The following is a 14468-nucleotide window of genomic DNA, read 5'->3' on the forward strand; positions in this document are numbered from 1 at the left end:
CAATGAGCTCCAGCACTTTCCAACTAAAACACAAGATTCAAGACCTTGTGGGTTTTATAATGTACTTCAGCATTAAAATAATGTACAGTAAATACTGAACACTGAATGTCCACAAAATATGTCACGTGTATTCATCTCAGTTAACTCTGACAGTCTCCACAAAAAGTTCAGTTGGTCCCACTAATTTCAAAGTGCTGCTATGTACTAGTTGTAACACACGAAGCAAGGAAGAGCAGCTGAAATACCAGCTAAAAGAAGATATTTTGAAAACTATCTGATCTTAAAACTAAATTTGCCACAATATGATTGAATCTAATCATACTTAGATTAATTTATGAGATTTAACTTACTTTTATTGTGTGCTATTGTTTGGTACAAGAGAATATTAATTTACGATAAGCTAAGTCACTGTTGCTTGCACTTTTACTGGCAATGAGCTGCAGCCAAACGGGTCGTTTCTCTCCATGGATACCACCCCTCCCCCCTCCCCCTCCCCCTCCCCTCCCCTTCCCTTCCCTTCCCTTCCCTTCCAACCAACCTTTATTACACCGCAAATGTTACAAAACACAAGTGCATTTCAGCTTAGTGAATATTTCTGAATGCAACACATAAGAACTCACGATTTCTGCTCCACTCAGTTGAGAGACTGCTGCTAAATGACAAGAGATTTAAATTCTCAAATTTTGATGGGATAAATATACTAAAAAGCAAAACTATAATATACGTACTACAGATATGTAGATCCAATATTACACACAGGGAGAAACACGTTGTGCTGTTACAGCAATAATATATAAATTAAATACAATAGGGTATTGCTTAGTGTTCATTTATCACTGTCTGAAGGTGCCTCACACCTTGCCAAACTACTGAAGAAGCAATTTGTGAATCTGTCACATCAGAGGAAACTTTTCTTAAAGCAACAGAGCAGCTTATCGTTTCAGAACAGCTTATGCTTGTTTGCATCAAGTTGTCTATTTATGTAGTTATATAAGACAGTATATGCACCAGGACAAACTTGCATATTGATTTACTTTTACATGCATGCGCTACTTCTACTCTCCCCCCCCCCCCCCCCCCCCCCCCTCCGGGAGAGAGGGGGAGGGAAAGAGATTCATTTTCCTTACAACACTCTACATGCTAGTAGTGATGGGTCACAATAAACTGAGTTATTCGTCAATGGTGAAATGTAGCACATTTCTTTTTCACACAATGGAACTGCCTCTTTTGAGTAATAACCAATGCATAAAATTCTCTCCAGCATGTATTAAAAAGGATGAAGTTGTTACGAGTGCAGCTGGTTTGCATGCTTCAAATGAAAATTTGTTAAACTTTGTCATCTGTGCTGGCACATTGAGAATGGAATGGTATTTCTTTTAAGATTGTAAGCACTATAGTATTTTTGTTTGGTAAGGTTTTCATTTAATACACAACCTAAATCTCACACAACTACACCATGATATAGTCCAGTTTTATGTATTTATCGATGAGCAAAAAACACTTTTGAATCTCATCAGCAGCCAGTGAAGATTCAAAATAATATCATAGAATTTATCTCTAATGATACCTATTCTCACCAACTACTATGCATGTCTTTCCATCCAGAACATTACAATTTTCAAGCCGCACCTGAACTTGCAGTGACAGTACACTAACACGTGTAACTCTTGTTCTGCAGCTGTTTTGTTCATCAGAGTAAAAAAAAAAAAAAAAAAAAAAAAAAAAAAAAAAAAAAAAAAAAAAAAATTTACATAGGAATCACGTGAAAAATTGGTCTACATAATATCAAGCGTTCATTTGCTGCCTATGAGGTAGACTTAATTTAAGCGACATAACAAATTCCTCTGCAATTGCAGCCACACTGTGAGAATCACTTCAGATTTACAACAAACAAATGAGACAACAAACAATAAAAATTTTAACAAACTATATAACAAATGTTCATCATTTCACACGGAATTCAATAATTTATGCACGTCACACTGCTTATGTCCCCAGCTTCACCTAAAAAAGAAAGAAAAACATTGTAAGTACTTGTTACAAAAACACAACAAATCATGGTTTCATAAGCAATTAATTCACATTTTCTATGGCAGATAGATCCAATATAGTAGTACCTACAGTGAAACAGTTTGAAGAAATCTGATCCTCACACAGAAATCAATGATAACTGGCTGCACAGATAAATTACACTGTAAATAATAGCATGACATACATATACAAGTAGGGACAGTTAAGCAAAACAACAGGAAGGGAAATTTACTTAATATTTTGTCTAAGCATGCTTTACAAATTTTTGGGCAGATAAAACTGTGTGGCTTCACCAACTCTCAACCAACAATAGACCTCTGGCCACGCTTCTGATAAAGCTGTTGCCATAAACCACATTTCACATAACAGTGAATACAAATATTTAACAAATGTGGAAATAACCAGTCTCAGTGTTCTGTCATGTTCCCAGAAATAGATTTGCGTAGCATCACACACACCATGTGTTGCAATTGCATTATATATTGTTATTTACATGTTCGTTAACACTAAAGTGTCGTATTTGAAGGTTTTCATTTTTGTATTTGTGTACAACAAAAATATGATGTTTGACTGGTGCACCAAACCAGAGATCTCCCACACTGGATCATTTTTGTTAAAAACGGTTGTGCAAAAGTGTTGGGAAATGTGATGTCCACTTAAAAGGGCTTGATGACAGATTTATTGTAAGGGGGAAAAAGAATTTCCAGTGATTAAACTGGCAAGCCCAAAAAAACGTGATGAGGCAAATCCGTCAAGCAAAGGTGAAAAAAATTAAAAAGACAGATACTTGCACCTTCGAACTATGCTGCCAACTATTATGGCGACAGATTACTGCAAGTCTATGTTCGCAGGCCAAGGTACTTGTTTCAACCTGACAATGGCGACAGTCTCTGTCAAAGGTGACATGTCAAAATATTGTATGTAAACCTCAAATGGCATGTCTCTGCAGTGTGCATATTCTGAAGGGATACAAATAAATCCTTTCCGAATTTGGTAGAAAATCAACTTTCCATGCCAGCAAGAAAAACGGGCTTCGTCAAAAACTGATAACCAACAATTTTCTGCTTTTGCACTGAAGGCAGTTTTGGTCACATGTTACAATACAGATTCTGAACAGCTATTTCCACACTACAGTGTTGTGGTATCAGTCTCAGGGAGACCACAGCAGCCACTTGTGAAACTTTGCAGTCAGACAGTGCCAGCATGATGGTATAGTGTTCTGCAATGCAATGGTCTACCATACCGGTGGGCTGTGTTGCTACATGCTGTATTGTAAATCACGTTTACACTGTTGGCTACATGACTGGAAACAAGATCCTACTAACACACCCAGACACTCAGCCATGGCAAGTATATGAGGTCTGTTAAAAAAATTCTGGATCATTCATAATTTCATGTTTATGGTGTGTTGGACTGAAATGTGGTTTGCATTCCTGCAAACACCTGTGTTTAATGTGTAACTGCTGAAAGTTTCGTTGTTGTATGTCTGTTACTTATTGTTCAGTGCTGTAGGATAGAACATTGTGTTGCACAGTTTGCAAATTTCGAGATGGCAGAGTTAGAGCAGTAACATGTCTGCATTAAATTTTGCTTGAAACTCAAGAGAACCTTTACAGAGAGACACAAAATGATGCAGGAAACCTATAGTGATGAGTGCTTAAGCCATACTTAGTGTTATGAATGGTTCATCACATTTTGCAAATGGCTTGATGGGAAGTTAAAGATGACCCTTGTTCTGGACGCCCTTCAACATCTACCGACGATGCTGCCCTTCAACATCTACCAACAACACTCAAGTCAGGAACATCAATGAAACTGTGCACACCAATTGACGACTGACTGTCCAAGAGATTGCAGAAGAATGTAACATTTCAGTTGGATCATGTCATGAAATCCTGACAAAGCATCTTGAAATGCATCACATTGCAGCCAAGTTCGTGCCATGGCTCAGGAGTCAAGACCAGAAAGACCTTCACTTCACAATCTGTAGGAGCTTTCGGATTACGTAAATGAGAATGAGAGGCGATAAGACGTGGACCCATGGTTATGATGTTGAGACCAAGGTTCAGTCTTCACAATGGGTCATGAAAGGTTTTCAAGACCAAGGAAAGCTCGTCAGGTCAGATCAAATGTCAAAGTAATGTTGATAGTTTTCTTTGACTTTGAAAGATTATGAATTTGTCTCACAGGGACAAACTGTTACTCAATGGTACTACCGGGACATGTTGTGACACCTGTGAGAAAATATGAGAAGGAAACTGCTTGAAATATGGCGAGACAATTCATGGCTCTTGCATACAATAATGCACCCACACATTCATTCCTGTTGGTGTGTGACGATTGCTATCACTGTGCTGCCTCATCCTCTGTACTCTCCAGACTTGGTCACTGCAGACATTTTATTATTACCAAAGTTGAAAACCCCATTGAAAGGATGAAGATTTGCAACAATAGACAAGATAAAAGAAAATTTGCAGACAGCGCTTCGCATGATCCAAAAAGAGGCATACCAAGACTGCTTCCAGAAGTGGAAATGGTATTGGGAGCAGAGTATCAATTTTGGAGGAGAGCCTTTTGAAGGAGAACATTCATAATAAGTAAAAAGTAGATGTAGAATAATTTTTTGAACAGACCTCACGTACATGCTGCTGCCACCACCCTCCATCCACCGGCCAATTCTACCCTCCACCCACCGGCCAATTCTAACAGTAAAGTTCATGCAGGGTATGGTGCCAGATGTGCAGTGACTAATTTTCATCCAAGGCACTGAGTCAATTCATTCGTTTGTTCAGAAGGGAAGGCTGACACCATATACCTGCTTTCAACTGGTTGGCGGCGTGCTGCGATGAAAGAATGAAGGCACCTGCCCTGAATCTTTCTCGAACAGTTTCACAGACACTACTGGGTAAAAAAATTTGCATTACGTATAGCATTATATGTCAGCTTCATGATGATGTGCTCTTCACTTCATAAATGGTCATGGTTAGTGGAGTTTTTGCATTTAAGTAAGACACTGGGAGAATTTTGAAAATGTTTGCAATGGAAAATACACATCTTTACAATTCGGTGCATATTACATAATATGTTGCTGCATATGAAATTCAACTAACATACTGAAGTTTTCTTTTGACTTGGGTGGAGTCTCTATCTGCTATGAATCTCAAGAAAATCTATCTGATGTAGCACGCTCATTTGCAATCACGTGTGCCAGCAATAAAGACAGAATGAAATATCCACGACATTTCACATTTTTCATTAAAGATTTGTGATATCGAAGTGAGATTTTGGCAAATGATAGCACACAAAGAGGGGAGTATTTTGCCATATGGTCATTATGCAACACTTCATTATCTACTGTGCTATTCCACTAACTACAGACTTTTTCAATGAAAGAATGTAATTTTTAAGGACCATCAATAACTGGTGAAAAGAGAAATGCTGTGGGTTTTGGAACAACATAAGTTAAGATATTTCATGCGTATTTTTGTACTGAGGATGTGCTTTTTCATAAGCTATTGATCTTACTTTTCCTCAGTTCCTCACTTAATAAACTGCTATTTCAGAATTATCTTGAAACTGTGTCTCCACAACATTTAATGATCTGACATTGCATAACCTCCACTGTGTTTTGGTAAAAGAAGCAAATTTTAAGACAAAAGCCAGGTGAAAATAAATTGCTGCTTTTGCTGCATTTTCAGTGGCATTCTTTTTAATATTTACAAAAATAAATAAATAAAAATATAAATAAATAAAAAAAATTAGCATAGGCTTCAGTTTAGAAGGACACTTCCCTCCAGTGCTTGGTATTTCCCCTACAGCACCACCTGCCTGCCTGCAACCCTACCAGTATTGCTCTCTCCATGTGTGCCCTGCCAGTTGCACATCTGCCACCCACATTATTTTGCACGCACTCTAACTTCATTCCAATGACTGAGTCAGAGTTCTTGACTGGATTTGGTACTGGAAGTATCAACCCCACAGCCTCCTGCATACACAATTCTAGGGGCAGAAGTGGCCATCCAACAACAGTGGTGTCAGCGTAACAGTTGACATGGGCAAACGAACCATTGTGTAAATGTTGTCTACACCATTACTAAAGGTCGATATTAGCAGCTCATTTACAATGGCTGTGATATCGCTAATTATCTAGAAGGTTCTGGAAGCTAGCTACATGCCAATGGTCAGGAAATCCTAGATGGGCTGCATGTGCTTCTGAGGCATTGGAGTGAGTCAGTCAGTGGTTAGTGGTTGAGGACGACAGTCAGGCTGCAGCCCAGAAATGTGGACAGAAGTTAATTTTGAAATACAAGGGGCAGTGTGGTAAAGGGAAGTATCTAAGTAGTGTTCATGACTGAATATTCATGGAAAGAAATTTTGTGAAGCAAATGTGTATAATTGCAAGTTCTGAGCTGTCTGAAGATCATGGAGTGATGTGTGTGTGGCAGCCATTAGAAGTACATGGCAGTTGTGTTGAAATTTGGAAGAATTCTTGAACAATTTTGGGTGAAATAACTAAACTGCTGAAAAATGTGTACTGTGAAATAGTTGTGTAAAGGGGAGGTGGGGCAGGGGGTGCAGGAAGTGACTTCCATGACTAAGCAGACTGAGTGTTGGATTGAGACTGATGAGTGAACACAAACTTGTTGCAAGTGGGAAACAAAATTGTATTTGAGTGAGTTATTTCAAAACACTTATTCATTAAGTATAGTTTCCCTATACACAAAAAAATGCAGTGCAAAGGTTGGTTGAGGCCAGTGGTTGGCAAACCATGGCTCATGAGCCACATGCAGCTCTTTGGCGACTTCAATGTGGTTCTTTGACAAATCATCTCCGATTACAACTCCTGCCAAACTTTACGACCATGATGAGGTTCAAACTGATGTTATAGATGCGCTTATGCAGAGTGTTGGTTACTTTTGCACAGCAATCATTTTAAGTGTCTCTTTGACAGAAGATTATCAAAGAGTGTAGTGGTAGGAGCCAGACGGGTCAGAGAAAACGAGTGTGATTGACGAAATTATCTACACAGTGTATTAAACTTCTTGTATCTTCCAACTAGCTGTGAATCTAACAGGTATATCTGCTATCAATTTAGTAAGCTATATAACTGTGTGAGTTTTTATTTTTGTTTTTGAATATGACTCATATTTTAGGTGCTACGTGTAGGTAAAATGTCACATGATTCGAATTAGAATTACCCACTGGACCCTGTTTTTATTTTTTTATTTATTTTTAACTACTGCAGTATCAAAGATATGCATCCTCAGGAGTAGTATATAAAATTTACTTCCTATCTCTTGACATTGACTGCTCTGGGATCATTTTGTGACTCTTTTGGATATATTAAAATTATTTAATGATTTTAATTGAGGAAAGGCTTCTAAGATGTTCCAGAAAGCTAGCTCCCTTTTACGGCATTCAAATTTATCCAAGCACAACGACCACTTTTTTCATAAAAATCTCTCATACTGTAATAAACACAAAAGATGACAGTCTCCCATGTAACAACTTTTTGTCAAAGATTCATGCAGCCACTGTCTTCCCTACTACAGACCATGATATAAAACTCTCCAGCTGCGCATTAACAATGCATGTGTTTGCAAGCTGGATAATATATCTTGACAAACAAAACAAAATTATAATGACACTCTACCTGTTGTGTGCAACTAGTGTAAGATTGCGGTGAGTCAGTTACTATGTGGTAGGGAGTTCAGTGGTCAGCACTCCACATTTTATATTCACGTGCCAAGTACCAGTAAGCAAGGGACCAAATAGTGTCACTGAATGCTTGAACACATACCATATTCCAATTGATAAAATTTTTTCAGCTGCAACAGACTGGGCAAAAAGTATGACAGGACTGAGAAAGAGATTTGCTTCTCTTTTCACGGAAAAAGTTAGCCAAAATGTACTTGTTTATTGTTGCATCAGTCATCAAGAAGCACTCTGTGCCCGCACATTCCCAGAAGAAACTGAAAGTGTGATGGACCTAGTCATTAAGATGGTCTACACAATAATGGCTAAAACCAATAATGGCTAAAACTCTTTATCATCGGCAATTTAAGGAATGTTTGATTAAAATGGAGAGTGAATATGCGGATCTTCTGCTTTATAACGAGGTACATTGGCTTACAAGAGGATACATTCTACTGCTTTTCACTTCCTTCTTATCAGAAATTAAAGCATTTCTCCTACAAAAGGGAAATGAATATCCTGAATTAATATAAGGGCATTGGTTCCAAAAACTCTGTTTTATGGTAGACGTTACAGCCCATCTACATGAGCTGAATTGTAAACTACAATGGAATGGAAAAACAGTCTTTTCAATGTTAGAAGACATAACTTTATTTGAAAATATATTGTTTCTTTTGGCACAAGATTTGGAGAGAGGAATGTTAATTCATTTCCCAAGTCTGCTGAAATATTGGCAGGAAAATAACTTGCTAACCGACATTTCCTTTTACACAAGAACAATTTTAAACACGAGAAAAGCTTTCCTGCAGAGGTTTCAGGAGTTCAGGAATAGCAAAGTGTCATTAGCCACTCAGTGCTAAAGCAACAAAACAAAATTCCCCCGTTGATATTGAAACTGGCACTTTTGAAATGCAATTGCTACAGCTAAAAAACGAGGAATTATGGAGCTCCAAATCTGAGCTGCTTAATGCTGTTTTGGAACAATTAAAGAGAAAAAAATGGTGACCTTAGTTCACAGCACAAACGGTCTGGTTTGAAAGACCCAGAGAAGGCAGACATGGTAATTTCTAACACCTATTCCAGACTCATTGCATCAGTTAGAAGCAACTAGCATTTGTTGTTCTCTCATTTTTCAGTTCCACATATACATGTCAACAAGCTTTTTCAAGCACGAACCTCATAAAAAGTAAACTGAGAAATAGCGTTATTGACAAGACTCTGGAATCCTTCCTGAAGTTAACAAACAAACAAAGCGGACCAAGTCAAAACTTCCACAGAAATGAAAGGCCACTGTTTGCGTGAAATATGCATTATCATATATTGTCTACAGCATTTTATTTGACAATAAATAGCATCATCATTAATTGTGATCTCTATATTTATTTGCTGTTAGTACTACCAGCGGACTCCTAAAAGCACAGCTTTAGAAAATAAGTGTGGCTCTAAGAAAATTTTTTAACCACTTACTACTGGAATTTTGCTCTTTTTGACAAATGGCATTGCTGACCACTGGTTTAGGCCCACAGTTCAATTTAATAACTGCCTGTGTAACTGACGTAATGAACCCCGTTCACTCGTCTGATTGCTGTAAACTACAGTGAACACTACAATAAGAAATAGATAGGGGAGGGTTTATAAGTGGCATAATCTCTCAGTAGAAAGCTCTACAGTTATGAAAATGATTTCTTTTGAGAAACGTTCAGTGTTTGGCTGCACAGTTATTGTTCTTTAATTTATTAAATTTAACCTTTTTTTTTCAAATAATTTAAGTAAGCATGATGTGTGATGTCAATAAATATCATGTGATACCAATAAATATGACGTGTGATATCAGTAAATACAAGCTAACACTGTCTACATCCATGTCCATACTATGTAAACCACTGAAAAGTGCATGTTAGAGGGTGCATCCCATTGTACAAGTTATTAGGGTTTCTTCTTGTTCCATTCATATAAACAGTGAGGCAAGAATGAGTGTTTAAATGCCTCTGTGCATGCTGTAATTATTCTAATCTAGTCCTCAGGTCCTACACACTTGAGGAATATTCAAGAATGTGTTGCATGAGTAATTTGGAAGCAATCTCCTCTTCCCCAGTATTCTACCAATAAACCGAAGTCTACCACCTGCTTTACCCACAACTGAGCCTATTTCGTCAATCAATTTCATATCCCTACAAAGTGTAGTATGACTTGGCCTTTTCTAACAGACTCATTGATATTATAGTCATAGGATAATACATTTCTTTCATTTTGTGAAGGGAACAACTTTACATTTATGGACATTTGAAGCAAGTTGCCAATCTTTGCACCACTTTGAAATCTTATCAAGATCTGATTGAATATTTAGCAACTTCTTTCAGACTACTACATTATAGGTAACTGCATCATCTGAAAAAAGACTGAGGTTAGTATTAATAATGTCAAGGTCATTATTGTTTTTGTTTTGTTGCAGCATGCATAAACAACTAGGGTCATACGCGCCCATGTCAGGAACATAGAACACAAAGACAACAAAGGAGTTAAAGGCGATTACATGTTAAGCCCAATCGATAGAAGGAAAGACAGCTAACAGCAGGGACTTGGAGAAAGGTCCACAAAATATGCCATAGTGACAACAGAGGTCCTGAAATAAAAATTAAATGTCCTTCACCATATTGCTATGGCATATAAAAAGTAAAATATGGTCAACAGCCTACGCATCATTCACTAAAATGGCTGGTAACTCAGACGACAAACATAAAACAGAAGGTAAGTGGTTAAAAAAAAAAGGGCACTCTGTCTGGAAATGACAAACCATCAAAGATGGAGGACAAAGAGCACAAAGTGGTGGGGGATCACCACTTAACAAATGGCAATGGCTAAAAAGACAGTGCCCAGTATGCAACCTAGCTAAAATGATCTCATGACAAGAGGGCTCATTTGAGGGAATGGAAGAACTAGTGGGCCGAGGTACGAGGACTGCAGCCTCGGCAGCAGCAGCATCAGCATCTGTTTCCCGTCAGACCGACATGACCAGGGAGCCACATAAATATCACAATGGCTCCATCAAGAGTGAGCAAGTGAAATCTTTCCTGGATCCATTGCACTAAAGGATGGACAGTGTCAGCACACACGGGCTCTGAAGAGCACTGAGAGAGTCAGACCAGATGACACAATTGAAAAGCCTGTGTTGCCGGATGTATTGCGTGGCCTGATACAGTGCGAAGAGCTCCACTGTAAATACTGAGCAGTGTTTCGGAAGCCGAACAAAAAATTGTCAGTACCAATGACAAAGGCACACCCGATACCATGGTCAGTCTGAAGCCATCAGTGTACACAAAAAGGTTGTGTAACCGAAGGTGATAGGACAAGAATGGAGTAGTGTCCTTAGGGAGCAAATGAAGGCCAGGGCGAACACAGGCCACCGCACGAAGCCAAGGTGACGAAGAGTTCACACCCACTGGGAAAGTGGCAGGTAGCGTGAAGTTAAGCTACCCGAGCAATAGCCAAAAGTGAACTCCAGGAGGTAACAGAGAAGAGGAACATGCCCCGTACTGGTGATCAAAGGAGTCACTGAAGGAGGCGGCATAGGATGTGTGGCCAGGCATGACAAATGGCATGCATATCTCTTGAGGAGAAAATCACAGCGGTATGGCAGCAGTAGTTTGACAGATTCTACATACACTCAACCAGGCTACTGTAAAAGGCACCAGTGGCCAAACAGATACTCGATGGTGGACAGTATTGTGACAGCGTAAGACGGATGGACATGCAGATGCATAAACAAAGCACCCATTGTCTGGTTTCTAACAGACAAGGGACTAGTACAAATGGAGGAAGGTGGTCCGATCCACTCCCCAGCAAGTACTGCTGAGGACACGTAGGATACTGAGGGACTGAGTACAGTGGGCAGCAAAGTAAGACACTTGGGAGGACCAAGAAAGTTTCCTGCCAATCATGAGCCTCAGGAAATTCATAGTTTCAACGAACAGAAGAGAAACAGGACCAAGATGTAAAGGTGGTGTGTTTAGGGGGTGGGGGGGAACCCTGAGATAGGAAGTTCTGAAATATTTAGTGAGGGTTGGAATGTGTATCGGAAAGACAGATTAGACACCGTAGGAGGTGGTGTCTTCATTGCAGTTGACAAAAATATTGTGTCTACTGAGGTCGAAGTAGAGTGTGATTGTGAAGTTATCTGGACACGTTTAACAGGGCTAGGAGAAATAAAGTTAATTGTTGGGTGTTATTACTGACCACCAGGTTCCACCGTGACAGTTCTAGAATCATTCAAAGGTAGTCTACACTCTGTATCGCAGAAGTACCCGGATCATGCTATATTAGTCGGAGGCAACTTCAACCTACCTAGTATAGGCTGGGATGTCTATGGATTCATTACAGGTGGTACAGACAAGCCATTGTGTGAATTACTTTTGAACACATTATCCGAAAACTGTCTTGAGCAGCTAAATTGACAGCCAACGCATAATGGAAATATTTTAGATCTGGTAGCCACAAACAGACCAAACCTCATTGACAGTGTTAGTGTTGAGACAGGGATTAGTGATCATGATGTTGTCATTACAACTACCGTTATAAAAGTTAAGAAGTCGGTCAAGAAGGCTAGGAGAGTATTCTTACTAGAAAGAGCAGATAAACAGTTGTTAGCATCCCACTTAGTAAATGAATCGACTTCATTTACTTCTGGTATGAAGGATGTGGAAGAATTATGGGCAAATTTTAAACACATTGTAAATCCCGCATTGGACAAGTATGTGCCGAAAAAGTGAGTTACAGACGGAAAAGACCCACCGTGGGTTAACAGCACAATTAGGAGAGTGCTCAGGAAGCAAAGACAGTTGCACTCGTGGTACAAGAAAGATTGGGAGAATGAGGACAGGCAAAAGTTAGTAGAGATTCGTGCTGCTGTAAAAAGATCTTGCCGAAAACCCAAGGAAATTCTGGTCTTACGTAAAATCAGTAAGCGGGTTGAAGGCTTCCATCCAGTCACTCACTGATCAGTCTGGCGTGGCAACGGAAGACAGCAAAACGAAAGCTGAAATTTTAAATGTAGCATTTGAGAAATCTTTCACGCAGGAGGATCGTACAAACATACCGCCGTTTGAGTCTCTTACAGATTCCCGTCGGAGGACATAGTGATAGACATCCCTGGCGTTGTGAAGCAGCTGAATGGGTTGAAAATAAATAAATCGCCAGGTCCTCATGGGATTCAAATTCGGTATTACAGAGGGTACTCTACTGCAATGGCTCCTTACTTAGCTAGCATTTATCGCGAATCTCTTGCCCAATGTAAAGTCCCGAGCGACTGGAAAAAAGTGCAGGTGACACATGTATATAAGAAGGGTAGAAGGACGGATCCTCAAAATTACAGACCAATATCCTAAACATCTGTTTGTTGCAGGATTCTCGAACATTTTTTCAGTTAGAATATAATGAATTTCCTAGAGACAGAGAAGATGCTGTCCATGCATCGGCACAGTTTTAGAAAGCATCGCTTCTGCGAAACGCAACTCACCCTTTTTCCACATGATATCTTGCGAACCATGGATGAAGGGTATCACACTGATGCCATATTCCTTGACTTCCGGAAAGCATTTAACTCAGTGCCCCACTGCAGACTTCTAACTAAGGTACGAGCATATGGGATTGGTTCCCAAATATGTGAGTGGCTCAAAGACTTCTTAAGTAATAGAACCCAGTACGTTGTCCTCGATGGTGAGTGTTCATCGGAGATGAGGGTATCATCTGGAGTGCCCCATGGAAGTGTGGTAGGTCCGCTGTTGTTTTCTATCTACATAAATGATCTTTTGGATAGGGTGGATAGCCTTGTGCGGCTGTTTGCTGATGATGCTGTGGCGTACGGGAAGGTGTCGTCGTTGAGTGACTGTAGGAGGATACAAGATGACTTGGACAGGATTTGTGTAAAGAATGGCAGCTAACTCTAAATACAGATAAATGTAAATCAATGCAGATGAATAGGAAAAAGAATCCCGTAATGTTTGAATACTCCATTAGTAGCGTAGCACTTGACACAGTCATGTTGATTAAATATTTGGGTGTAACATTGCAGAGCGATATGAAGTGGGACAAGCATGTAATGGCAGTTGTGGGGAAGGCTGATAGTCGTCTTCGGTTCACTGGTAGAATTTTGGGAAGATGTGGTTCATCTGTAAAGGAGGCTGCTTATTAAACACTAATACGACCTATTATTGAGTACTGCTCGAGCGTTTGGGATCCTTATCAGGCCGGATTGAGGGAGGACATAGAAGCAATTCAGAGGCGGGCTGTTAGATTTGTTACTGGTAGGTTTGATCATCATGCAAGTGTTACAGAAATGCTTCAGGAACTCGGGTGGGAGTCTCTAGAGAAAAGGAGGCGTTGTTTTCGTGAATCGCTAGTGAGGAAATTTAGAGAACCAGCATTTTAGGCTGACTGCAGTACAATTTTACTGCAGCCAACTTACATTTTGCGGAAGGACCACAAAGATAAGAGAGATTAGGGCTCGTACAGAGGCATGTAGGCAGTCATTTTTCCCTCGTTCTGTTTGGGAGTGGAACAGGGAAAGAAGATGCTAGTTGTGATACGAGGTATCCTCCGCCACGCACCGTGTGGTGGATTGCGGAGTATGTATGTAGATGTAGAACGTCAAAGGATCAAAGGAGACCGGAAAGAAATGCAAGGGGTCGAAGCGGTCGTGAGGATGCAATTTTGTTTCCTGGAGGCAGAAAACAAATGGACGCTGCGAT

The 14468-nt window shown here is 39.7% G+C and overlaps 1 protein-coding gene across 1 annotated transcript in view; it reads right to left on the reverse strand.

Annotated features, from left to right (window-relative positions):
* Window positions 1-1460: 1460 nt before the first annotated feature.
* LOC124721447 (pyruvate dehydrogenase E1 component subunit beta, mitochondrial) overlaps window positions 1461-14468 on the reverse strand; it is an 85164-nt gene continuing 72156 nt past the window's right edge. The window contains exon 9 of the mRNA XM_047246428.1: window positions 1461-2004. The gene's annotated coding sequence lies outside the window, so the exon portion shown is untranslated. The remainder of the gene's footprint in view (window positions 2005-14468) is intronic.

Source organism: Schistocerca piceifrons, chromosome X, assembly GCF_021461385.2.
Source record: "Schistocerca piceifrons isolate TAMUIC-IGC-003096 chromosome X, iqSchPice1.1, whole genome shotgun sequence".
Lineage (NCBI taxonomy): Eukaryota > Metazoa > Arthropoda > Insecta > Orthoptera > Acrididae > Schistocerca > Schistocerca piceifrons.